This window comes from Thunnus thynnus, chromosome 7 (genome assembly GCF_963924715.1).
Source record: "Thunnus thynnus chromosome 7, fThuThy2.1, whole genome shotgun sequence".
Taxonomy (NCBI): domain Eukaryota; kingdom Metazoa; phylum Chordata; class Actinopteri; order Scombriformes; family Scombridae; genus Thunnus; species Thunnus thynnus.
The window spans coordinates 31,924,014-31,950,224 of NC_089523.1; the positions used below are offsets into that span (position 1 = coordinate 31,924,014).

At 40.6% G+C, this 26,211-nt stretch overlaps 1 protein-coding gene across 1 annotated transcript in view; it reads right to left on the bottom strand.

Moving 5' to 3' along the window:
- Window positions 1–22,691, bottom strand: part of si:ch211-137a8.4 (uncharacterized) — a 38,788-nt gene extending 16,097 nt beyond the window's left edge. The window contains exon 1 of the mRNA XM_067595509.1: window positions 22,278–22,691. The gene's annotated coding sequence lies outside the window, so the exon portion shown is untranslated. The remainder of the gene's footprint in view (window positions 1–22,277) is intronic.
- Between the last annotated feature and the right edge of the window lie 3,520 nt (window positions 22,692–26,211).

A 26,211-nucleotide genomic window follows, 5' to 3' on the forward strand; every position in this document is an offset into this window, starting at 1 on the left:
CTCCCTTTTCGCTTTAATTATCTCCTTCACCTTCCTTCCTTCTGACTCTGTGTCGCATTTACTCTGCTCTTCACTTCCCCCCTTTTCTGTCGCTCCTTACATCTCTTCTCTCCTTTTCGTAATTACTGTCTGTCTTGCCCTCTTTTATGTGTTAATGTCTCTCACGCTGTTTACTACCTCTCTCTATATCTTCTGTCTCGCACATCTTCCTCCTCCATCTATCTTCCTGTATCTCCCCCATCTGTGTCTCTCCATCTCTGTCTCGATCTGTTTCTTCCTACCAGTCTGTCAGTCTTTATCTCTTTTTTTTTTTGTCAGTTTATGACCTTTCTGTCTGTCTGTCTGTGTGTGTCTGACCGTCTCTTCAGTCCAAAATTAATGTTTCATTCATTTTTTAAATCCTTATAACAGGAGACCGATCAACCACTCCCATAACCTCATTTTAAAGCCGAAAGGGAAAAAACTAGATCATTGAAACTGTGTCATTGATGTGAAACAATTGAAACCAGGTTCAGCCAAAATCATCCAGATGCAGATCTGCAGTTTCTATCCAACCAACCTGCGCCATCTGCAGTTAATGAGTGTTACAGCTGCAGCTACGTGTGTGTGTGTGAGAATTCATACTTTACCAGTTTAACCTGTAAGATGCCAGGTTTATCAACTGGAACATCGAGAGGAAACTGTCATAACCCGTCTGTTAGATACTAATTTCTGTCTTTCATCCTGAATATTTGAGCAACAAACTTTGAATGTTATATATAAATGTCTGTTGATGTTTGGTCGGTCTGGATATATGCAGACATGCATCTATAAAGGAGCAAGAAGCAACAGGATGTCAGTCATTTTCCGTGGAGGTCCTGCTACACAGGCAGTGCATTAACTTGCACATTAGTGACTGAGTTACAGTCAGCTTTCTCCAGTAAGCTGATTTCTTAAATGTCATGTGCACAGAAACCTGGTTACGGTAATCAGGTTGGAGAAACCTGATTTCCCTAGTTTGATTTTTGAGAGCACTGACTTCTTGGACCTCATGTGTAAGAGGAACTAATTGGCTCTTTTACAAGTGCGCATGTGCACGATAAAAAAGACTGCAAGACATGGACAGTAACCGCTGTGTGAAGGGAGAGATAATTACACATAACGAGAGAGATTCAAACTATTCCGTCCAAAGTCAGACTGAAATTGGAACTAACAGAAAGTAGCATCTAGATGTTTAAATGATGCCGTTTCCACTGCTGAACATTTAACTATTTGTTAAATTCAGACACACTGGCGCTGTGAGGAAAAAGCTCAGTCAGTCTGCTCTGACACAAACACACACAGGACATGAACTCCAGGATTTTGCAGAATCATCCAGTATCATCATCAGACTGCAGAGAAGTTACAACCACAAACTGACATGTCAAACTATTCTTAAACACTATAAACCAGTCATTTAAAGTCATCTCTATAGGCACTGACTAGATCTAACAACGTATGGAAGTTTCTTGTTATAAAAACCAACTTATAATGTTTTAACAAGAAACGTTTGTTTTAATGAGATATGTTCATTTTGTGAAATAACAACAATAAGATGAAGTGATATGTTGTTATAACATGAAAATGATACATTAACCCTTTCATGCATGAATTATGATAATCTCAGTCAGGATGTTTTTTCCTCTTTAGGCATAAAAAAAAATATTTGAACACACATTTTTCAAGGAGTTTGTCCAACTTAGTGGACGGATGATTAATTGTCATTTTCTCCCAACATAAAATCAATACTTGGAAATGTTAACAATTGTATTACTCCTTAGTTGTTACTTGATGTTACAACATTTTATTTACCTAAAAGGGTCTATTACTATAGAAGGATTGGCAAGATATTCCTGAGCTGTTGGGTATTTCCGGCCAGCAGGCGGCCATCTTGGTTTTGAGAAATTTGTGTTGCACTTAGAAAGGCTGGCCAATGGATGGCAGCGTATGGGATGACACACTGTGTTGGTTGATGTGCAACAATACCATTAAAACCCCATGCATATATAAGAAAACTGTCCATTGTGACCACTGTGCATGAAAGGGTTAATAACACGAAAAGGATTGTGTTAAAAAGTTTCTTGTTATAACAAGAAACTGGGAAAAAAATGTTTTTGTCATGGTGGCAGCGATACGCTACCATCAATAACTGGAGCTGGAACCCATAACCGTTTGGGGCAAGAATTTAAATGACAGCAGTTATCTTCTTCCCCTGTAGGCGGCAACATGCTTGTGTCTAGTACAAGGGCTGAAAAATGAAGCCAATGCGGAAGTGCCAAAAATCTGCATCCTATCTAATGGCCAACAGGGGGCGACTCCACTGGCTGCAAAAAGAAGTCTGATTGTATGGAAGTCTATGAGAAAATGACCCTACTTCTCTCTTTATTATCTCAGTAAACTGTTTCCTAATGAGTTTATGATCTCAATCGCTAGTTTCAAGTCTTCTTCAATACAGCGTGATGTTCATTTTGTAAATTATGGTCCCATTTAGAGTAAAATAGACGATAAAGCAGCGTATGCTTTAGGACGTAGCTACGTTGTGATTGACAAGTCGCTACCATGGCGACAACGCTGCTCACATAACGTGACCATTGTGTATAGACGTAGCTGCTACTGTTAGTTGTAACATTGTGATCACCTAAATAAAATCTTGTTTAGCGTTCGGTTGTAATAAAAGACTCATCAATGAGTTTTTTTGCTAGCGAAAATTAGCATTAGCATTATCACTGTTAACCATAGATTGTAAATGCACCGTGCTAACCAAGCTAGCAGCTAGCGCTATGATCAGCTCCACCCCCTTGTCCAAATATGGTCCCTTCTGGCTCCAAAAATCAAACATGGTGACAACAAAATTCAAGATGGCGATGGTCGAATCACAAACCAATGGGTACTACATCCATATTTTTTACAATCTATGGTCTAGTACTGAAGGTTTACACTGCTGCTGCTGTTTTTCACTTCATTCCCAGCGCTTCACATCTAAAACTCAAGGAGAATCAGGACAAATCTTTCCGTCACAATCTAACGTTTCTCCACATTAACCAGATAATCACATCTGGTCAATCACCTGTCTCTGTTCAAATTAGAAAGTTTCAAAGTTTTGGAGGCAAACAGCAGATAACTTTCATTAGTTGTCATTACGTGAGGACCTTCAGTGCCTCTTCAGTGCGTTTTCCAGCTGCATGTGTTTTCACTCTCTCTGATGACAGTCTAATCCCCTCAGGACGCCCGTTAATGCAGCTGTAATGGGGGTCAACGGGGAAGCGGCGAGAGTGGCCAATCACTGTTTCTCACTTCACACTGCGATAATAGCCCTCATCTTCACACCTTCACTGCTATCAACAACATGGACTCAAAAAAAACCCTTGACTGCTGCGTTCACACGCAAACACACACAGCTCAGGTTTCCTCATTTTTAACCCCTTTGTGGTGCAGATGTGTTTGTTTCAGGGGCTGAGTAGGAGAAACAACAACACAGATAAGTCATTTGAGAGCAAAATTTTGTAATCTGAAGGTGTAAATTCTCAATTTTGAGACAATAATTCATAAAAGTTTTTACCCAGCGTTACCTGCCAGAGGATTTTTGTATGAAGTGCTGCTAAATAAAACCTGATGGACTGTTTAAGATGCGAGTGGCTCATGTCTGAGAAGCAATGGAGGGTAAATGATAGCGTTCCCTGCAGTTTAACTTGAGACACCAGTTAAAGAGAAGACACATTTGGAACTACAATCGTACATTCTTCCTACAAGAGACAGTTAAAGTTAAATAAAAAGGGGGTGACTGGATTTTAAAAAGACCTCACTATGGGAGATTTTTTGGTAGTTGTCAACATTTAAACTCTTAGTAAATATAGACAAATGCAAGTTGACAGTTTAGCATTTAAAGAAGTGCAGCAAATCCATTCACATTTTGTTAAAGCCTTCACACATCAGCTCTCTGTAAGCAGGCGCACTTGTTTTATATACAACAACATTTCATTCATGAGGTTGTTTCAAAGTCCTCGTCCTCTGCAGCTGACCTCTGAAGATTTCTCTTTGGCTTCACCTACTGATGTTCCTCCTTCTAGGAGGTTGTTGTTGTTGTTGTTGTTGTAAAAAAACATCCTTTATAACAAAGTTACAGTTAATTATGTTCCTCATGTTCATGTTCCTCTGTTTGAGTGCAGCCTGAGGAGAGACAAACTGAAAACAACTACAAGTAACATCTACAGCTGCTCACAATCAGGAGACAGTTTCATTCATTTCTCCAGACTGACATCAGCTGATCAGTCTCCTAGAAATTACATTCATATACAACTAAACTGTTTTGTCCTAATTATGCTCCTTTGACAAACATAATGGCTGCCTGGATGTTCACAGGTAACGTTTTTTGCATCCTGAGTCCTGCATGTGTTCAGATTTAGGCAACAAAACCACTTTAGTTCAGGTTAATGACAAGTCACTGCAGACTTTTCTCTGCACTAAACCAAGACTACAATCTTCTCTTAACCTTAACAAAGTGCTGCCAGAGTTTGATCACAACCATAAAAAGTACAATAACTGTAGTTTCTACTTGTGGATTTTGTTCTGCAACATCTATTATATGGGGGGAAAAAAAGAAGCAGGTACGTTGTCTGTGAATTTTCTCATTATGTTGAGAGAAAACAATTCAGACAGCATTATGTTTCTAGCAAAACGTTTTCTCTGTTGCAGTTTAGTTGTATATGAATTTCTAGGAGGCAGAGGAGTTGGTGGGACAGCTGTCACACAAAGCTCCAACAGACAGCATCATAATCATAATGTACCGAAACACTGAACCATCAGGTTTTCTATAGAAAAACAAGCTCACCTTGCCTACTTACAGACTGCTGACGTGTGGAGGCTTTTGCATTATGTTAATATCTTAAGACCGTGGTAGATATTTAGAATGGATTTGCTGCAATATGTTAAACTCCCACACTGGATAAAAAAAAAAAAAAAAAAAAATGTACAGCACTGAAACACTGGGATGAAAGATGTGCTACAATGAGTTGGAATATTAAAGAGCTGAAAACATTATCAATCAGTTCTCTTTTCTTTGATGTAAAGCTTTTTAGGGTAGCTTGTTCTAAAAAAAAAAATCAATCCTGTTGGAGTGTTTTGCTATTAGGGCTGTTTTCTTAAAGCATATTTTACTTTATTTGAACAGAGAATATTTAAATATTGAGCCCAAGAAGAAGCATGTCCACAAGCCTGAACATGAAATAAATAAAATGAAGCCTTTTTATTGCAGTAATGATCAGCTCTCTTCATAAAAGGTAACTGTTTAGAAGTTACTAGTCGCAGAAAGTCAGTTGAGTTAATCTCAAAGAGATAATGAACCAAATTTACGGAAGTACAAACATGGTAAATTAGTTTTTCTTCAGTTTTTTTTTTTATACACTTCAGCTGAAAAAATAAGCAACTGTGATATCAGGAGCTTAAACTGGTTTACACAGCTGAATCTGTGAGGCTCTTTGCTTTCATACAACATACAGTTTGTCAAGGTGAAGTGAGGATTTAACTGGATGTCATCCCAAATATATATTGTAAGAAATCCGCCTCCCAACCTGTGTGTGTTTGTTCAGCTGTTTGTTGGGGGGGGGGGGTTAAATGTTCATTTGAAAAGTTTGTCTGTAAAGGGCACTTGGATGATTTTCAAGCCTTTGATTCTAAAAAAGATTTTCCGCGTCGTAGCGATAATGACACAGGAAAAAAAAAAAAAAAAAGCCTTAATGTATGAAAATACCACTGAAGGTGACATTTCAGTGATATATGCAGTTATACTTTTGAAATATGGAAGCGTGAACCCTTGGAGTCTGCAGCATTTTGTAATAAAAACCATCAGTCACGTTAAATGAAATCTGGCCTGCAGGAAAAAAAAAAAAAAAAAAAAAATGCTCCACTCCAGTCAGAGCAGTTCTCCCGTTTTAACATTTCAGTCACGAAGCTGACGGAGTTACAGTGATAAAGAGCCTGTTAGACTGTTCAGCCCCCCCGTTCGCTCCGGGACACAACAGCGGCGAGCGAGAGAGCACAGTAGTAGCTGCTATGGGAATTGAACCTGTGACCTCTCAAGACGGAGGCTTAAGCGGAGCGGAGAGAAAAAAAAAAAAAAAAACCCCGTGTCCGAAAACCGAGACGGGAGTGAGTCGTATTCATTTGCGCGGGTTTATAAAACGAGCGGCGGTAATCGGGTTGGTCACAGCACCTGGACAACGATCGATCTTGTGACCAGAAGAAAGATTCACACACAACACAGAGAGAGAGAGAGAGACGCTGTGAGGAGAGAAGATGACATATGTTTCCCAGGAACACAGGACACACTAAATAGGATGAAAAAAGACGACTCTAATCGTCAAACATCAGAGGAAACTGAGCTGAAAATGTGCAGAAAATAAAAAATATTTCCAAAACAGAATGCATTTAAAATGTAATTATTCGTTACAATATGAATATCTGTATGTTCTGTGCCTGTTATTTAAAGGCGGCTCGGTGTGTCTAAAGCTTATCTTAACCCTCCTGTTGACCGTGCAACTTTTGTCCTCCCGGGTCAATTTTGACCCTAGAGGACAAAAGTCCACAGATGCTATAAATTTTAATAAAACACCTAAAATTCAATGAAATTCATTACTTGTACTTGCAAAGTGTGTGGTATGGAACCATCCATGTGATTTTTCAGGCAATTAGATGAAAGAAATCCATATTTGAAAACGGGTCAAATTTGACCCGAGGACAACAGGAGGGTCAAACAAAGAGCTCGCTGGGTTTTCTAACGAAGCTTCATCTGTTGATTCTTTACACAGAAAGTCCTCGACACAAACAGAAGAACAGGAATACGAGCTGACTTTTATTATCTGTTACATTTTTATCTGACGTTTTCAATTTTATTTTGAAACCTTGAATGGGTTTCTCTCAAAAGTTGATTTTCTTTTATGCTGATTTCCAGCGTCGTGTCTGTCGTGTTTATTTCAAATTTCCAGACACAATTCAGAGATTGATAACTGAATGAAAATGTCTACTTATGTATATTTCTGGCAGTCCGAGAGCACTTTAAAAACTTAAAACCTTAAATTCGAGGCCCTGCGGACCTTTAGGATCAGTCTGTGCTTTTTTTTCTTTCTTTCATTCATTTTTAAATCCAGTGGATGTTTTTATATCGCTCAGTGCTTTGGGATTATCCTATAAATTAGTATAGTAATGTATGTCGTATGGCAGATAGTCATGTGCTTTTTGATGCAATATGATCATATTTCTATGTAGCTCACTGAATGGCTGATTGCTGCACTGTAGGCGATTAGGTTTCTGATAAAAAACAAAAACAAACTATAGAGTGAGGATCAGCTGCTGTGCTTTGATTTAATCCAGATTCCTTTCCGATTGGACCGGAGAGATATTACACAAACTGTCCCCGACTCTGGCAACAACAACATCGAGGTGGTTCAAGACTGAAATCCGACGGCTATAACATCAGAGAAGAGTTCAGCTCAGGTGGCGACAAATAAATAATGAAACGACAGAGATATCAAACCTATAGACGAGTCTATTGATGCTGAAAAACATTCCTGAAGAAACCCCGAAGCCTCCTTTACTTTCATAGCTACACAACAACTAAACCCCCAGATTCAAATCGCTATAAAAAATCTAATCAATTGTTCTTTGGCATGAGGACAAACTGTCTGCTAAATTTCACAGAGATCTGTTTAAACGTTTTTTTTTTCGGACAAATCCTGCTGTCAGACGGACAAACTGACTGTAGGTCAGACGAGGGGAGATTCTCCACCTGCTGCACGGCTTCAGTTTAGAGGACTGAGCCTCACATGCAGAGGTGTAACACACACATACAGCAGCTGTCTGTCGCTGACGCTGTCTAGAAATACGTTCCTCTATCGCTGCTTTTATAGCAAACTGCTCATTTTGTAGATGTGATAACATTAAGATCTATTAAACGATCCCATTAAATCAGCATTTTAACAAGTCCTTCTGCCTTTAGCGGGGTATGTGTGTATTTGTTGGAGGAGTTTTTTTTTGTAGGCTTGTTGGCCTGCAGCTCATCTAACAGGCAACATTATCATTAACAAGATGGTGCAAAGAGGAAGTGATTCCTGACAGGATGGCAAGCAAACAGACTCCTTAGTGAAGAAGATGAAGCATCCAAACTGCCGGATGAAGGTAAAATGGAAGCTTACAGGATGAACAGAGATGATATCTCTCTGATTGATTACTTGATTATGTCTGATTACAGCTTTGTTCTTTGTGGTTGCTGTTAAATGTGTCCTTTCAGGTACTTTCTCTCTCTTTCAAACAGTGAGCCAATCAAATCAAACAGGCTCTTGATTGGCTGCTCTGATTGATCCAGGAAGTGAGTGAACAGGTTCTCAGTGAACACAGAAGCTGATTTTATTCTGCTAGAAACAGGAAAGAGGAATTTTGGGTGGAAAAATGTGCATTTGTTTGGTGTAGAAGTGTATTTTTTCTGGAAATACTTCCTGGTTACCTTCAATTTAGCTTATAAATCAGTGTCAAGTAGATATTGATTGAAGACTAATATTCACCTGCAAGGCTGCAACTATTATTTTCATTATCTAATAATCAGGTTGCTTATTTTTTGGATTAATTCGATCAACAGAAAATAATTTGCTTACAGTTTTGATAATTGTTTAATCATTAAAGTCATTTATTGAGCAAAGATGGCCGACAGGATCTGGTTCCAGCAATGCTTAAACAACTGTTGATTAATCAATTACTTGATCAGTTGTGAGAATTTGCAGCTTTTCTCGGTTTTTTAATCGTTGAATTTAAACATCTTTGGGTTTTGGACTGTTTGGACGTGTTTTACTGGCGGTTTGTTGGCTAAACATTTAACTGAACAACTATTCAACAAATTGATCAATAATGGAAGTAATTGCTAGTTGCAGTTGGTAAATCGTCCCATTATCAGTTCCCAGAGTGCAAGCTAATGTCTACAAATTGCTTGTTTTGTCCGGCCAGCAGTCCACCATCCCATAATATGCAATTTGCAAAGATATAAAACTGTGAAAAACAAAAAATTGTCCAATTTTAAGAATCAAATTAGTTGATTATTCCATTTATCACTCGTTAAGTGATTAATCGCCTCGTCTAATTGTCCTGCTCCTGTTACAGAGCAGTTGCTTCCTTTTTTTGACCCAAACAAAGATGGCAGCCGAGAATGTTTCCTAGTCTGGTTACATGATACAAACTGAGACTAAATATTCTCTACATGTGCTTCTTCTTCTTCTTTCTAATCCGTTACCGCCCGTGAAACACATTCCTCTAACTTTTTGCACACATTTTTTTGTTTTCATGCACTGATTTCGTCACATCTGAGGCGTCCGAACTGTGAAAACATTGGATGGGGGGAGGATGGATGGATGGATGGATGGATGAGCGAGGCTGGCGTAGTGTGTGATCTGCCCTGACGAGCTACAGCCAGATAAACTGTTGTTGTTGTTGCTCTGGATTAGAGACTGGTGTGTTCCTGCAGCAGATTGCCCTCGCAGGGAACGGACAGGCCTTTTAGTGTAAAGGTATTAAGCCCAGGTCTAATCCAGAGCTAGCAGAGCAGCCAATTTAAACTGGATTCAGCCCATAGGACGACACTTCCCTCTGTCTGTCTCCATCTGTAGTCTTTATTGTTTGTTTCTCTGTTGCTAACTGACATTTTTCCCTTAATTCATGTCTTTGTCCCTCTTTTATTCCCCCTCCCGACTTTATATTTACATATTCAATGAGGATATTTTTCTTCTAGTTAACAAATCTCATGTGCAGACCCAAAACCAACAAGTATTGTGTGTATTCAAAGCCTGATACATCTTATCCCTCTGTGCTGTTGACCTCTGTTGTCCAAAAACTATTGAAAACTCATCAATGAGCCACACCGCTGCACTGGGTGACACCTTCCTTCATCACCATGAACATACACTGTAGTTTATTTTGACTCAATCCTGCACACACACAACGTCCTGCTGCCAGAAACACTCACTAGAGCACCAAACGTGGATTCATCCGCTGCTGAAAATAGTCCCCAAACAACAAATGCACTATTTCCTCCTGTTTTAAATGAAACTATACAGATACAAATTCAAATTATAGTGAAATGATGAATAAGTATAGATGCATATACAATAAAAACTACAATCACTGATGTGTAACTCAATATATTGGTTGGCAAAAACCTAATAACTATATTGCTGACTGGTTTTTAAGCAAAAATACCAAAAATTCACTGGTTCCAGCTTCCCAGATGTGAATATTTGATGGTTTTCTAAGTTTTCTTATAATAGTAAACTGAATATCTTTGGGTTTTTGACAGTTGTACGAGTAAAACAAGCTTCTGATGGTCATTTTCAACAAATCTGTGACATTTCGATGACTTGAATTATTAATTGACAGATCAATCAATAAGGAAAATCAGCAGATATCAGCAGATATTGTTCAAAACCCCCAGTAAGTCACGGACATCGTTGTTCTCTGTGATCTTCTTTTAGTGGTTTAAAAAAGTTTGCTGTTATTCCATTAATGCAGATGTCATGGCCCAGTGGAGACTTAACAATATGTGTGTGATCTGTTTTTTCCTCTCAGTATCTGCCTTGAAGCCACTCGCAGCTCTCAAGCAGTTTGGGCTGAATTGAAGGTTTTTTTTTTATTCAACGTCGTGTCCTCATTACCATGCAGACCTATATTTTCAAAATACAATTCCCTAATTATCCCTGCTGTCGTAGTTTTTGCATCAGGAGCTGAGGGTTTGGGTTGGGTGGGGGGGAGGCGGCTGCTCTGAAAAGGCTTTCATGTGCAACGCTGTTAGGGTCCATTTATTTTCTTCTACTCAAAAAAAAAAAAAAAAAAAAAATGGTGAGCAAGATTTCTGTGTGCTGGTTAACAGCAAAGTGTTTGTCCCTGATTATTCTGGCGAAGAAAGAAAGATGCAGCTTTGCATTTTTTAGCAAGATTTTTTTTAGGAATTTCTGTTTCGCAGGTAAATGAACAGACTACGATTAAAACCACATCAAGATAATGGATCTGTAGGCTGAAATATAGGCCAAAGTATGTTTTTTGGTCATATATGTTACAGGTACATAAACAAACTTGACTTATAGATACTCTTATCTTACTACTTATACATTAAAGACACAGATTTAGTTGTTCTCACCTATCTGACTTACTGAAAATATGTATATTTCAATGTGTCAGACACCAGGGATTACACTAAAGATCCACTATACTTAAGGAAAATGGTATAAATGCTGTATTTTGATCTTGATAAAGCGACTGTATTTGATGTGGATCAATCACATCATGGCTTAAACCCAATCAACTTCACAAAGCCAGTATCTGAGGCTGATACCGATCAGACATACCCACAGTTGTTGTCTGCTGCAGTGTTTCCCAAAGTGGATGCAGCACATGAAGGAAACAGAGTGACGGTTTCAAACATATCAATACTGAATCAATATCAAAAATCGCCATATAATTCCTCTACATCTGCAGTATTGCCACAGGTAACATTGGTGACATGACAGCTCATGGTTCACTGGTTGTCATAGTGATGAAACTGGTTTGCTGACACGGGAATAGTGACTTTCAGGACAAGTGATGGATGAAGATTTGTCACTGAGCTTGAGCCAACGTTGAAAACTGCTGGACGGAGGAAGTTCCACACAGTAAAGTAGAGAGAACAATATTAAAGTGAGCTGTCATTTAGGACTGCGACTGATGATTATTTTCATTATCAGTAATTCTGCAGACTATTTTCTTAATTGATTAATTGTTTTGTCCATAATAGAAATGTGCTTGTATACCATTTTTACTTTATACCGTGATTAAACAGTCTGATGGTGACAATAGCGCCAACCATTTCCATTACCATCATTACCGTCATTATCGCAGTTTGCAGAGGGCACCGTGAACACAGCACAGCTCTCCTGTCTGTATTAGCAGTTTTATTTTATTTAGATGAGCCAAAAGAAAAGACCAAACGTCAAACAGAGACACAGCAGGACCAGTGAACCAGGCTCCTTGTCTGGTTAGCATCTAGCCACTCTTGCTTTGCTAGCTACTTGACCTCTTGACATGCGGTTAGTTAAGTGAGTTCAAGTGATGGACAGCGTGCAGGATTTTTTGGTTCTTTCACAACTATTAACACCTAAAACAGACCAGAACATGTATAGAAAGAGACAGTGAAGTCATTTCCAGTCAACTGTCTGAAACTTTATACAACCAACCTGCTTTTGTTTGTTGTGTTTTTAGTGTTTTTGATGTGGGTTCAATTGCAGGGTGCAGCTATATACAGTTCATTGTTCAGTTTGATTAAGTCCAGGTGATCATGGTGTGAGGTCATTTTACTCTATAGGAGTGTTTTATGTCAACCCAAAGATATCCATTTACTATCATATATCACAAAAAAACATCAAATACTCACATTTCAACACCTGGAAATGGAGGAAATTTGGCGTTTTTGTTTGCAAAATGACTTAAACGATAAATCAAAATAGTTGCCGACAAATTTCTGTCAATCAATTAATTGACATTTCAGCTCCACTGCTATTTGAAAAAGTTGGGGAACCATTGGTCTACTGTTGAGATCTAGAAGTCCTGTCAATCATCTTGAGAGTGGCGTGCACCAGTTGCTTTAGGATTAAACCACCAACCTTGAACCACAACCAGTTTAAGTCCAGCTGCCCATCATCTCTCTCTCTCTCCGATCCCTTCATCACTCTTAAATGTTTTTAAAACATCATCTTTGGAGTGAAGACAGGTTCTAGTTGTGTGTTTTGGCAGTGAAGCTTTTTTTTGTTGTTTTATGCAAATCACAGATTGAGCCTTTATGAGCCTCCCTGCTGTCACGCCCTTGAGCCTAAAACCCCCAAATCTTAAAGCCTGTAGTCCTGCTCTGCAACTCACCTTCACCTCTAACCACTGACCTCTGACCTTTGACCTCTGAGTGTAGCAGGTCAAGAGAAAAGAGGATTTTCCTAGAGGGAGCAATGAAGTTTCAAATTACATGACACTTGATTTAAGCCTGTTAAATCCATCAGAGGGATCAGAGGAAGAGACTGCACGTAAAGCTCTCACACAGGTTTACATGTGAAGGAAGATATATACGTTAACACACACACACAGAGCAGCTCAACGCATCAAATCTGGTTGTTGTTTTTTTAACTCTATCAGTCGTGGCTGCAGTCTGAACTCTCAACACCCACTCAAAAGTTTTACCTGCCAAAAAGAGTCTGTCATTCCTCCTGTTTTCAGTGTATTTCCATTAAAGCATCAAGTGAGGGAAATATTCAGATAAGAAACTGACGCCTGCAGATTATTCCGTCAGTATCATGACTTCAATCAGGTAACTTTAGGCTACTTGAAGCTTAGATGCTGCATCATTGTGTAGAGCAGCTTTAGAGGACTTTAGAAATACATGAGCACAACTCTCACAAGCAAAATGAGTATTCAAAAAAAGAAAGATTTAAACCAGAATCTGCCTGAACAACAACATTAATCACAGACTGTAAACTTCCCAAATTTGCAGAAATGTTACCAAGAATGTGAGTTTGGTTTCCTCAATGAAAGAACAAACAATGTTGGAGCCAAACTGCTTCATCAGGCTGACCAATGACGGGTGTAACGTCATTGGTCACTCGCTCTGTCATTCACAAACTCAACAAGTCAACAGTGACTGCTGCATGAGGGACTAGTGGGAATAACCCAAAGATATTCAACATTATTATTATTAAGATATTCTACATTAAAGCTGTTACGAACATCAATTGTTGAGTATCCTTTTCCCCCCACAAAACCATGTACTGAGAGGGATATTTTACTTTTTAAAAAATAAACTTGGCAGTGCTCTGTGATGGAGACAAATGGAGACACAGTTTCCAAATTACCTCAAACCTTTACTGACCTTTGTTGTTATATACCGGCCAATAAACCGCTCATGTCGATACCACTTTATCTGTGAGAAGCTAATATTAGCTGATATACCAGCTGGACCAGTTTATCAGTTGGACTTGTGACAGTAACTCCTGCACAAAACCCAGAAAAGTGTTGGATGGCCAGACTTTAGTCGACTCTTGGCCCTGCAGCCACTAACAACAGGCAACCAACAGGAACCTTCTCTGAGACAGAACCACTGTATTTACCAAAGTAACCAAAGATTTACAGCAAGTACAAGATGTCTGCTGAGGCAGGAAGAATCATGTGGTGATACCAAATCTGTTTGAGGCATTGTGATGACATCAGTATCTTGCTAAGACCTTGGCTTTGCTTTACTTTCAGAGAAATCTGACTTCTGTAAGGACCTGCCTTGGACAACCAGCAAAAACCCAAGTAGGTGAATATTTGTATTTGTCTTAAGCTGGACAAAGATGAGAAGCACCAGTGTTGTTTGCCATCAAGACGACTAAAAACTGAATGAAGCGGCAAGAAAATCTCCAAATCTAAAAACAAATTTACAGTTTGTAATCGACTGGATGACTGCAAATGTATCATGGACCAAATACTCTACCATTTCCACCAATCCACCTTCCTTTCTGTGATGGTCCAGTTTGCTGCAACTGTCCCAGATTACAAACTGTTGATTCATATTCATGAAACCATTTAACAAGACATCCAACTCAAGACATCCGATCACATTTCCGATCCCGTTGCCCATAATTTACAGTCGTATACGAGTTGTTTGTTTCACCAGTTACTGCTTGAGTGAAATGTAATTGCTGCCAAGATTTCAGGGAGATCAAGGGAACAAAGTGCTTGTGGTTTTTGGTTAAATGTTCAATATTTATTTAATAAAAACCAGGATCTTTCCCTGAGCTAAACCAAGTCTACACATAACCATAAAAAAAAAGTATAATCCCGCTTTGAAGTGAACAGTTTGTGAATCGCCAGATATGTTAATTAACAACGATTCCTCATAACCCAGATGGCATGTTTCCTTCAAAACATACTGGCCAGTTAACTGGCTGATAATTTATGGGTTGAAATTTCAGATCATCCATCTGTTATCCAACATAAACCCTAAACATCCACCCAGTTTATACAAGTCTTAAAGGGGACGACGTATCATGCACATTTCTGGGGCTCTGCTGGAATGTCTTTGCATGATTTACAGCTCAACAAAACTACTTATTTATCTTATTCTGGCCCTTTATGCAGCCCATCAGTTCAGCCTCTCAGGTAACTTTGCAGACGAAGCGTTCAGAGCAGGTTGAAGCCCTAAATTTTGACTTGCAGGGAGCATTTTTACATACGTTCATCCTCCAACAATCCAACTACACAGACCTCCAAAAACTAATCCACCATTATCTGAAACAAACACTCCACATACATTTGAACAAGTTCTGGATGACAGTTCCCATTCAGGATTTCAAGGATTTGGTTTTTGTGTCCGGTTCAAACAGAAATCCGTGTCCGTTCAGGCTCTTAACTCTCACCCTGCTCTGACTTTCTCTTGTTCCCTTCCAATCACCCAACAGCTCACCACCTCCACCGACACTATAGGCATTCCTCACAACAAGCCCGCGGTTTAAAGGGACATTCTGTGTTTTCTTTTTTCCCCCCTTTTCCCCTGTCCATAGTGGCATCATTATAAGAGCCTATTATGGCGTTACAGAGGCCGACTCACAGACTAAATGCCTTGTTTCTGTCCGCCATGGGAGCCCTTCTATAGAGCCGCAATTCCCTCCTTCAACAGAGAGGCCCCTTCATCATGCTGCCCTCCTCCTCCTCCTCCTCTCATCCTCCTCTCTCTCTTCTCCCTCAGACACAGACAAGCCTTTATCTGCCCATCATGTGCTTGCTCTCTCTTTCTGTCTTTCTCTTTTTTTTTCTCCAGCCTGACCCTGTTTTCCACAGCGAACAGGCATGCCGGTTAGGATTTGGGGGGGAAACACACACACACACACACACACACACACACACACACATACACATATGCAGAGCGAGAGGGGGGGAAAAGGCTGATTTGGAAAGCCAGCTAAATATTTTATCCATGGCCACACTATCTGTCTGTGTAGCTTAATACCGATTTGATGTTATCTCCTAAGTCTTTCCAGCAGAGGTTTTTTTTTTTTTTTTCATATTTTATTTTCCGGTCAAATAATCTCTTCATATCTGCTGTGCAGCATCTAAACTGTGCACCGTGGAATCTCGTTGTGCTCGAGCGTTGTCTTTTCCTCTCTCGCTGTCTGTCTGGGAAAGCTGCGGTTGTTGGAGAAAAAAAACATGGACGGACCGGATCATGACTGTTACCAACTGGATGTGACAAACAGCCACCATAATGCACAAAAACCCAACTGTAGAGCTGCAGCAGATTATTATTCTCATCAACAATTAAGCTGTTATTATTTTATATTTCTGCAATGCCAGAAAGCAGTGAATGTCCACTTCCCATGGTGACCAACAGTCCAAAGATGCAATGCAGAGAAAAGAAGCAAATCCTCTCATTGAAGACGTTGGAACCAGTGACGATTCTGCAATTTTGCTTCTTGAATGACTTAAACCATTGATCAGTAACCACTTAATCAACTGATGATGTCAGCACTAATCAAGTGTATCTCCAGACAGATGTATTTTCATGCAGTAGCCACTAAACGCTAACCGCTAAATGCTAAACCATCTAAAAATGTGTCCTCTTCCACTCTTTGAAGCTTTCAGCAGGTCCATCATGTGTCTGCTCAAACTTCCAGGTTTTTATTTTATGGTCGCCTATAATCAATACATCAAAGTTTCCTCAGATTCCCACATATATCTCCGCTTCACAGGAAGTCTGAGGTTTCAGTTTACAAAAGAGATGGATTCAGGTGTTTTTAGCCCATTCGTTACAAATCACCCAACATTACTATTGATGGTTTTCTAATGGTTTCTATGGTTTCTATTCATTCATTCATGAGTTCGTTCATTCATTTCCCAGCAGTATGAAAACCAGCTTGCAGTGAAACTGGCTGGATCTATATTAATCTATCACAGTGAAGCTCATCATGTCTGTGTTTGCTGTCAGAAATAATGTTCCTGTTGTTTCGATAACGGATTGCAGACTTTTACCATCAGTCTGCATTCACCACAATGTTGCTGAGGTGTATTTTTACAACAGTAATGAAGACAATGATGCTCACTGGGATGGATTACATAACTCAAGCTACTGAGAATACAACAAGCAAAAACTGTCTATAAAGGTAAAAACTGATGGGAGGCTTTGCTATTAACCTTCAGGGGAAAAGTAAAGGTGCTGTTTCACTCAACAAACGCCATTTTTTTTTAGGTGTGTGGCTATTTTTGATCTGCCATCTACCAAATAACTTGTATCTGGATGTCTTACCACCTCTGCTAACCAACTTCCACCAGTGGGAACCAATGGTTTGGTCTTTATAAATGAACAGAAACACCAGCGGATGCTCCGTTAACGGACTGATTAGTCATCTCAGTTTGGAGAGAAATGGACGAACTCCATTTTAGATAATGCGATATCTAGTTTTCTAATGATTTCATGTAGTTTCCAAATCCATTCGTCTATTTTTTGCCACCATCTTCACTCATCTAGAACTAGAAAATCAAATGTAGCCCTGATGCGGCCGTACGAGGTGGGAAAAAAAAAACTTTACATTCCTGTGCACACACGTGCCGAGCGGACTACTGGGAATGGAGAGAATTGTTTCTACACGCTGGTTTTATGTGTTTCACGGAATTTCAAAAGCCTCATGATGTGCATGTGATGTGAAAGGAGCGGAGGAAACGAACTGTACATCACTGAACAATTTCCTCCTTGTCCTCCCGCCGCGGACGCCATGTTTGATGTCTGTACAACCGTTTCCCTCCGTCGGCTCGTCTGATTTTTTTTTTTCCGAGGTTAGTTGGCGTCACCCCCCCGCCCCCCCCGCCCCCGTAACTTCCCCCCTTATTTGTTCACTAAACTTCATCTTGTTTCTCTTCTAATTTGCCTCCAGTTTTCTATTGTTCACTCTCCTTCTGGCCGCCATCTTTGTTCTCCTTTAATGTCTCTCCTCATTTCTTTCATCTTTTTCTCATTTTAATTGTCCACTCTCCTCCTATCTTCTATCTTTGCCCCCATATTCCTTTCATTACACTCCTCTCCTCTCTTTTGCCTTCATCTTTTCTCTTCTAGTTTGTCCATTTAACCTCCATCTTGTCCCCTACTCCTCTTTTCATTTCCTGTTATCTCCTCCGAAACTTGTCCAACTTCCTTCTCCTCTGTATCAGCTCTTCTTTTTACTTCATGTCTCTCTCTCTCATCATCTCCTCTCATTTTGTTCTTGTACCTTCTCCCTCTTCACCTCCTTCTCTTTTCTTCTAACATCACTCTTCTCAGTTTCCTTTTTGTCTCTTCTTATCTCCTTTAACTTGTCCACCTTCCTTTCATCCTCCATTTTGTCCACTTACCGCTTTCCTTTCTTGTCAACTTCTCTACTTTCTTCCTATCCTCACCGTCTTTCCTTTTTATTTTATTTGAACTGCTTTCCTCTTCTTCGAGGCTCTTTTATTCTAACATCTTCTTTTCTGTCCTCTTGTCTCTTTTATCTTTTAATTTGTACTGTCCTTTTTTTCTTTTACCCTCCTCTCATCTTTCATTATTCAAACACTTCACACTTTTTCCACTTTCTCCTTCATTTGTCTCTTCTGTCTCTGATGTCTGCTGTCTTTACTTCTTCCTTCTACTTCTTTCCTTCCCTCCCTCGTCTTCTCATCTCCTCCATTCATCCATCTCTTCTTTTGAATATTAACCTTTGTGTTATTTTAGCATTGGCTGTGTTCTTCCTCTTCTGTCTTTCTTCTCTTTGACACTAATTGAGCTCAATTGATGAAGGTGATAAAACATAATAATGAGCATAAAGCATTGTTATTATAGCAGATAATAAAAATAATAGATGTTTTATATGTTATATGGATAAATAGTGATGTTACTCAGACATGTAAATGTCCAGTAACACAAGTACAACTAGATTTATTTGGGATTTGGGATGAATATTGCTGCATAAAAAGTGCTGTAAACACTAAAAACATGTTTTACACCAAATAGAAATAAGGTGTCAGTTTTTGTGATGGACTCACATGGCATCAGTTCAAAATCTGGTTTATAAGCAAATCTCATAAAATTAATAAAAGTCATCAAAGAGCAGCTGTGACTACTTGGACTTTACTAGCGTTCTTCTGTTTTATGCATTTATCTGACAGCTATAGTTACTTTACAGATTATAACTTTACATACAAAAACCTATGACCACCTGATAAAGTATGATGTATTGTTATAGGTTAAAATTTACATAAAGTAGTCCAAATTAACTGCAGCATTAAATTGCAGCTTTACATCTTAATGCATCAGTAATAATCATCCAATAATATCACATATAGCCTTAAAATAATCATTTAATTAACTTTAATCCCATTTTGCTGATCATACATCTGCACTGCTCCTTCATCTTCTGTCCATCACACTCCTCATCTGTCTCCACTACAGTTTGTCAACTCTTCCATCTTGGTCCCTTCTTGACTTCTTCTCCTTCTGTCTTACTTTTCATTCACCCTTTTAAAAAAAGCTCCTCTCCTGTCATTCCTCGCCTCCTTTTCTTCTTCTTCTCCTCTCCTGTCCTCCTCCTCCTTTTGTGATGCTAAAGGATGTTGTGAACAAGACGCACAGAGACGGCGCTGGAGATCTTCTTCTCATTTTTTTTTTTTTTTTTTTTTTATCCGTCAAAGCTCCAATAGCGGGAGCGCGCAGTAGAAATAGAGCATTATTCTAATGAGAAGGAGGAAGAGGAGGGGGGGAGGCGCGCTCCCGAAGCTGAGGGGTGGGAGGTAGAGGGGGGGGGGGGGAAGCCACTCAGCCATCCAGCAGCGCGCGCATGCTCGAGACAGCAGGTGCCCGAGCCCCCGTTGAAGAAAAAAAAACTAATTTGCATTGCTAATGAGCTCCTCTGAGCCTCCTCCCCCTCCATTTTGGGGGGCAAAAAAAAAAAAAAAGCTTCTAATATGGCGACATGTTTTTATTCGAGCTCTACCTTCACGCTCCTTCCAAAAACAAAGAAAGATTTCAAATTATGCGCTGATATTATGATCATAAAGGATTTCTTTTTAAAAAAAAAAAAAAAGAAGAAGAAATCGCAGCAATAATAAAAGTCCAAGAAATCGCAGCAATAATAAAAGTCCACGTTGAAATATTTCAGACACATGAAGCATTAAGAAGGTCACCAGACTTCACTGTTCACTAGACAGCCTCACTTTAAGTCACCACAATAATATCATAAGAAAAAAATAATGTTGACTTTTCATAATGAAAATGTTTGTGAGGCGATTAATTTGGGTTAATGAAGCGATTTAAACGAGTTCTTTCCCAGCAGATTTACACAGGGAACAAAAGGCGGCTGAGTGTGACGCCATGGGCAGACAACTCACACACACTCGGCACATGGACCCCCCCCCCCCCCCCCCTTAAAAAAACCCCCAAAACAAAACACCGTTAAACGATCAATTAATTAGCCAATCGACAGGAATAATGATAAGTAATAATCAGTGGTGATAAAAGAGCAGCGAGTGTAAGGGTGAGGGGGGGTGGGAGGGGAGGGGGGGGGGTTCGTAGAGGTCTTCGACATCATCATCAACAACAACAACAGTGAGAGGGGCTCAGAGTGAATTCCTTATTGAGCAAAACAAGTGAAGCGCCAAATTCCCAACAAGCAGCCCCCTTGTCTATTGTGGAGGGATAAAGAGGCTGACAGAGAAAAGACTCCTGCCTTCAAACCTCCAACCTCTTTGTAGAAGACAAAATACCGCAGCAGACAATAATATCAATAATAATCATCATCATCATCATCATCGCAGGCTATCGACTCTATAACAATACATTGTCGGTTTGATTGTAATATATATATATATATATATATATCTGCTTCTCTTCCTCACGTTGACCTCATTTACATCTGACACATGCCTGGATGTGATTATGATCTGATTTCAGTCTGTCTGTCGTCATGTGCGTGCGTTTTTTTTTTTTAACACGCGCTTCATCGAAAATGGTTGAGACCCCTCGCACCCCCCCATCCATCCACCCCCCCCCAACCTATCCATCCATCCACCTCCCTCCCCGCCCCCCTTTCGGTCTCTCTCTCTCTCTCTCTTTCTTTCTGCGCGCGCATTGTATAATATTCTTGGGTTTTTATTGCACTGTTGTTGTTGTTATTGTTGTCGAGGCGCATAAACAACTTCATGCGCCTTCGGGATTTTTGCTATTATTCTCCAGACTGCACACACACGCTGAATACACACCTACAGACAAACACACACACACATGAACAGATGACAGACACACGTGTCAGATGCACAGAGGCAGATTTAACATTTGACCGTATATGTCCGCCCCCCCCCCACCCCCCCACCCTCCTCCCCTTCCCCGAGAGCAACAAACGCCCCTATATGGGTAACAGTATGGAGCAAATATCATATAGCAGCTATACATCCCTGCAGGAATTATTAAAAAGACTCCACATGAGATTAAAAAATATCACGCAGCTCCCTGTTGAGCCCCGTATGAACATTATAAAATATGATATTGATATTATCCCCCCTTCTGTTGCTCCATCACATCATGAAGAAACGGCGCACAAAAACACCAACCAGACCGGAGCCAGTCTGTGTGATTGATCCGGGCTCTGCTGTGATTGATCCATGTTGCCATGTGATTGACCCGAGCTGTTTAACTGGACATGTATATATATATATATCATTTCAAATATTTCCCCTCCGTTGCTTCCAGAAGGAGCCGGATCAACGGATTTTTTTTTTTTTTTTTTTTTGGGGGGGGGGGGGGGGGGGGGGTGCACCGCGCTCAGCGTCGCCAAACAACAGCCCCGCTCATTGTCCCCCTCCGCCGCCGCCACCGCCACCACCACCACCGCCGCCACTCGCTGTCTCCTCGCGCACACCGGAGACCCTCCAACCAAGACAAAAACAAGCCCTTCTTGCACAGAGACCCCCCAAGCCTGTATCACCTCACCGCTCCTCCTCCTCCGCTGCCACTACCAGGTTAATTTGACCGTTAACGGCCCTAATTACCCGCCAGCTAATCGCCATTAAACGCATTCCCGCGACCTGTAGCCTCAGCTGCGGTCGACGGGGCCAAATAAAACGCTTAATTTAAAGAGGTGAGAATAACAATGAATAAATGAGAGGCAGAGATGGATGCAAAACAGCAGGGAGATGATGAAAGCATGAGAATAGATAAATCAATGAGCCAAACAAACCTCCTTTCGTGCGCGTAAATCCGTTTCCAAGCGCGTGGAGAGAAAGGTAATAAGCGGTGTTGGACGGGAAAAGACGCTGCCGGGGCTAAATCCTACCAGCCATCCCCTCTCTCTCTCTCTCTCTCTCTCTCTCTCTCTCTCTCTCTCTCTCTCTGCGTCTGCGTCTATGTCTCTCTCTCTCTCACCCTTGCGCGTCTTGGTCGGTCTCTCTCTCTCTCTCTCTCTCTCTCTCTCTCTCTCTCTCTCTCTCTCTCTCTCTCAACCAGTTGTGTGAGATGGAATTGGCGCGAGGGGTCGCACAGCGGGACGTTGGCAGGTCCCACACGCACGCGCCGTACACACACACACACACACACGCACGCCTTCCACCTCCTTGCTCACTCCCCTTATGGTTGCCCTTAGCAACCATGAAGACCACCATCAGCCCCGCCCCTTACCAGACCCCCACCCCTCACCCCCCACCTTCCACCCCTCCTTATTTCACCCCCCAGTTAAGAGGGTTTAGAGAAAAATTATCTTCTCGGGGGTTAATTTGCTCGCGCGGCAGCTGAGAGCGGAACGAGATGTGCGCGCGAGCTTTTCATACGCGCTCAAAACGGAATAAGACGGGATTCAGCAAGAGAGAGAGAGAGACATAGACAAACAGAAGGAGAGAGAGAGTCAGTCAGCACTAGTCTGGGCGCCAACAGCTTACAACTCTCCCTGTGGTGGCTGCTCCATTCACGTTTCAGGCATTGTTTTGTACCAGTGTGTGTGTGTGTGTGTGTGTGTGTGTGTGTGTGTGTGTGTGTGTGTGTGTGTGTAGGCAGGAGAACAATAGGGGCAAAGCATCAGGGCGAGCAAGAAAAGGGGGGAGAATGGGGAGGGGAGGAGAGGAGGAGGAGGAGGATGAGGAGGCCCCCCTTTCCTTTCAGATATCAACCATTCATAGTGAACTGGAAGAAGATGGGAGAGAACACGTCTTCACTAAGTTGGCGAAATTTCAAAATGCATCTTCTTCTTCTCTCCGTTCTGGCTCCTTTACACTGATCCCACATGTCTACCGGATGACCTGCACCTCCACGTCTCTGTGACTCCATCATGTTTCACACAGAAGTTCTATACAGGACGATGCAACATGCAGGAAGTTGTATTTGGACAGTAACGGTGTGGAGATCACTACTGCATAGTAGCAGCTGTTCCTCCCCCGGGGTCCACAAAAGTTTACACGATGAAAATACAGGAATATATACGTCCACACTACTCATCACAACATGGCAACACATCATAATAAACATCTGCTGTAAACAAAACAATGACAGAATTTAAACAATGAAGACACACAAACATAAATTAAATAGTATCTATCATGATCTAACATCACCAGAAGTATCATAAATTCACACCAACAGAATACTTATTAATATTTCCTCATTAATGCTTTTTAAAACCTTTTTTTTGTTGTTGTTGTTGTTTAATATGATTTGGGAGTCAATTCTGTTCTTGCGTTGCTCTGTTTATTACTGTGCTTTGAACTGGAGTGGATTTTAATAAAGTAAAACAACCTCCAGCAGTGTGTCTTGTTAAATAATTGTGTGTATTTGTAGTAAAGGATCATTTTTTGTGGAAAAAAATTGTTTGGAGTCTTTATAATTATGATGAAAACCATCAATGGATGTGTTTCATGCAGCAAATCTGACCTTTTATTGTATAAGTGACACAAACAAATAAAAAAAATATAGTTTTATTGTTTGTATGTGAAGACAACAACTGCAATAAATCATTAGAAATATAAAATGTTTGACTGACAGTAAACACAGAGACACAAACTGCTCACACATATATAGATCTGGAAGATAAAAATAGTGCAGAAAAGAGCCGTGAGTGAGACTCTGTGGTCAGTGCAGCCTCTCTGTCGCCACGGGCGAGATTCGAATTTCATTTTTAGTAATTCTGGAGCAAATTTTAGCAAGTCTGAGCGTCTCAGCCAACGAGGCATGAAGAATGGCTGCAAGGTGCAAGATGGAAATCTGCAAATCTGAAATAACTGTGGACGTACGATTGCCGGTCGCAAAACAGCGATAAATTTTTGCAAGTCCTACAGAGCGCTGGCACGCTCGTTCATGCTTCAACAATAGAAAGTCACACAGAAGTAAATCAGAATCGAGCGAGAGGAAGACGAGGCAGAGAGAGAGAGAGAGACGGAGCAGGACAGAGATGTGTCACTCAGCGTGTCGCTGAAGTCTGATTTTGAAGACGATCTGACATGACAGCCAGCAGCCTCCTTTTCTCCTTCTCCCTCTTGTTTCCTCTGCTCTCCTTTTACCCCCATCTCAGCGGAGGAGAGGAAATCAGGAGAAGGAAGTAAGAAGAAGAGGAGGAAGAAGAGGGGTAGGGACAGGAGGGATGATGGATGAAGGGAAGCAGATAGGAGATGAGGAGGACAGAAGACATTTTCATACCTAAAATGTTTACATCCTCTGTGCTTGTGTGTCTTATTTTACCAAAAATGAGCAGGAAACACATTTTCGTTCAGTAAGACGTCACCAACTTGACTGATTATCTCAGCAGCATTCACTCTAAACGACCAACTGACTGAAGAACTAGTTTAAAAAATGACAGTAGAGATGAAATGTTTCTTTAATATTGATTCAGTGTCAGACTGGAGGCGGACAGTGTTCTTGTTCGCAGTAATTACACCATTACAGTGGTAATGATTTATTGATGTTAAACCACACACTACCGATGTCTCTAAACATGAATATTTCAAGAATTAATGAGCTGATCGTTTTCCATTTTGACCCCACAGTTAAAAAAAAAAAAACCCAACAGGTTGTTCACACTCAGAGGACAAAGAAGAACTAATTAAAGACATTCTACCTTTTTTCTTAAAGACAACATAAAATCCTCTGCCGGCCGATATCTGAAGCCAAGTCAAAGTCGGCTCCATCATATTAAAAAGAACTAAAAAAAAAAAAAAACCCTCTCGCTGTAATTCAGCAGCAGCAGTGCTGAGTCAGTCTCGTTTCTGCTCCACATCACCGCTGGACTGTCGGCGGATCGCTCCATATGCTCACCTAATGAGGCTTTAAGACCAGGAACACCTACCTACACACACACACACACACACACACATATATATACACCCATTGTGTTTCTTAAATGTAATCATATATACCACATACACGCCGAGGGTCTGACACCCAGTTGTAAATCAAATAAACCAGTTGAAACCAGTGATTATTATTGTTAAATGTGAGAGCAGGTTGTCTGAATGCTGGTAACAAGAACTCAGTACAATATGTAGCATTTTTTTCTGAGATAATCAGTGTGTGACGGTCTGTTTAGATTAGAGATAACCAGCCAGGAAGTTGACATTTTTAGGGAATGAATTAAGCCTCGTCAGGTAGTTGTTACCCAGCCAGTTAAAGGATAATTCATTTCCCCATAAATGTGGGCATTGTGACTCTATGTGTCATTCTGACTTTCTGCACAACAAGCTGCTGCTGTAGCTCACAGCTTTCCAATAAACATGATTTTTACATGAATCATTGTAATTGTTTGTCTGAAAGTCAGACGGGAAGGCGAAAACAGAAACGAGGCGCCCGGAACGGTCATCACGGCGACGAGTCCTCGTTTCCCTTGAATCTCTATAACAGAGCTGGTGAAGTTAGCATGACCGCAACGTCAGGTTTAAATAAACCGGAATCACCCTTTAAGCACTGACAACAAGAGTAAGAACTGGGCTTGTTGAGATTTAAACTGGTAGGACTTGTTGATACACAGCGATGAAGTGTTGTAGGAATCAGGAAAAGCTGCAAGCTGGTGCAGGTATTTGCAACGATCAGTTACATTTGTGTTCATTATTGTCGTTGCAGGATTCAACAGGTTGTTGCTGCAGTTTGAACAAACCTTCAACACTCATTGAACTGATTGCAACTGCTGCAAAGGTCAG